Source organism: Chrysochloris asiatica, unplaced genomic scaffold (assembly GCF_000296735.1).
Source record: "Chrysochloris asiatica unplaced genomic scaffold, ChrAsi1.0 scaffold00592, whole genome shotgun sequence".
NCBI lineage: Eukaryota > Metazoa > Chordata > Mammalia > Afrosoricida > Chrysochloridae > Chrysochloris > Chrysochloris asiatica.
In genome coordinates, this window is record NW_006409110.1 from 405995 (window position 1) to 408527 (window position 2533).

The window sequence follows — 2533 nt, forward strand, 5'->3', positions numbered from 1 at the left end:
TAAAGAAGATGGAAAGAATACGCACAGTCACTGTACCACAAGAAATGGGTGAGATTCAAACTTTTCAAGAGGTAGCATAAGATCAATAGCCAGTGATATTGAAATAAGAAGTCCAAGGTGTATTGAAGAAATAAATCAACAACTGGGCACCAGGAATTGATGGAATACAAATTGAAATCTATTAACACAGTGAGGGAGCACTGGAGGCAATCACTCATCTAAGCCAAAGAATTTGAACAACTATCTGGCCAACTGATTGCAAGAGATCTGTATTTGTACCCATTCCAAAGAGAGGTGACCCAGCGGAATGCGGAAATCATCAGACAATCTCTTTGATATCTGATGTAAGTAACGTTTTACTAAAGGTGATACAGAAACGACTGCTAGCATACATTGAACAGTGAACTTCCAGAGCTTCAAGCTGGATTCAGAGGTGCACGTAGAATGAAGGATATCATTGCTGATATGCAATGGATCTTGGCTGAAAGCAGAGAATACCAGAAAGATGTTTACCTGTGCTTTATTGACTGTGCAAAGGCTTTATATTGGGTGGATCATGGCAAGCTATGGACAACATTGTGAAGCATGAATAATCCCTAACACTTGATTATGCGGATGAGGAATCTGAACATGGATGAAGAGGCAGTTGCTCTAACAGAATATGGGAACACTAAATTATTTAAATTTAAGAAAGGTGTGCAAAAATGTTGTATTCTTTCACCACCCTTATTCAACCTGCATGATGAGCAAAGAATCCGAGAAGCTGGGTTATATGAAGAATAATGTTACATCAGGATTGAGAGGAAGACTCATTAACAACCTGTGATATGCAGATGATACAACCTTGCTTACTGAAAGTGAAGAGGACTTAAAGTACTTATGGATGAAGATCAAAGACCACAGCCTTCAGTATGGATTGCATCTCAATATGAAGAAGATAAACTTGCTCACCAAAATATCAATAAACAACATTCTTATCAACAGAGTAAAGATTGAAGTTGTCAAGTATTTATTCTTCTGGGATCAACCATCAACACTCATGGAAGCAGCAATCAAGAAACCAAACTGTGTTAGGCAAATCTACTTCATAAGACATTTTTAAAGTGTTGACCCAAGCCATGATGTTTTCAATAATGTCATATGCATGCAAATACTGGATGGTGAATAAGGAAGATCATACTAGAACTGATGCATTTAAGTTATACTGTTTGAGGAGAATATTGAAAGTGTTATGGGCTGCCAAAAGAACATACAAATCTGTGTTGGAAAATGTACAACCAGAGTGCTCCTTGGAGGCGAGGATGGCCAAACTTTGTCACTCATACTTCAGACATATTGTTAGGAGAGACCAGTTGCTGGATATGGATACCATGTTGGGTAGGGTGGAGGGTAAGAGCAAAAGGGAACACCCCCAGGGAGATGGATTGGAAATATGGCAGCATCTATGGCTTCAAGCGTGGCAACAATTGTGAGGTGGGCCCAGTACTAGGCACATTTTTGTACTGTTGTGCATAGGGTCACTATAAGTCAGTACCGACTCGATGGTACCTATAAGAACAACAACAGTATGTGTCAATTGTTACCAGGAAAAGTATGGTGGTGCAGAAATTATGTTTTGTAAAATAAAGCCCAGTCATTTATGTGATGGGTAAATTGGTACCAATTGTAGATGTAGCGAGTACAGTACTGTCAAAGTAATAGCTAGTATTTGGACACACAAGGATACTCATTGTTGTTGTTGTTAAGTGCCATCGAGTAGGATCCGACCCATAGCGACCCTGTACAGGGTTTCTGAGGGTGTAAATCTTCATAACTAAGTTGAAATATGCATATGTATAGATGTGTACATAAGTGACATTTGATAGAAATTTTGGTGTTTTTAAGTATAAGTATAAAGGCACAGGCACATATATTTACTGAAGACATAGGTAATGCATTTCTTCACATATAAGCAAACACCTCCAACCCTGGTTTTCTGGGTTTGGTAACACAGGACCATAGTTTAATGGAACAAATCAGTGAATTGGTATATCACAGTTCAAAGGAATAATGATCTATATCATAGTAAAGTGAGTGGCATGATGCATCTTAAATGTTTGCTAGTGGCTACCTAAACAATAGGAGTAAAACAGTGGGAAGGTACCGAAAAGTGCAGAAAATAACCAAGTCTTATCTTCACTTGGAACAGAACAACTAGATGGTGCCAGGTGCTACCACTGGCCATACAGATTGAGGTGATAGTATTTGATTATAGGTAGAATGGGAGAGAAATATGGAACATAACTCAAAATCATATATTTTTCAGTGGCAAAAAAATGGACCATTACACAACAGAAAAGCCCCTATGACTATCGCCTAAAACACCATTTAAATTTGTAATTGAATCTATTTCTTAAGATTAATTTCTAATGAAATTACAGTGACAATAAATATATCATATAGTATCTGTAAGATAGTCATTCTTCTTAAAGACTACCAGTATTAGAACAAAAGGTTAACGATTTATTAAATGTTGTTGTTGTCAGTTGCCATC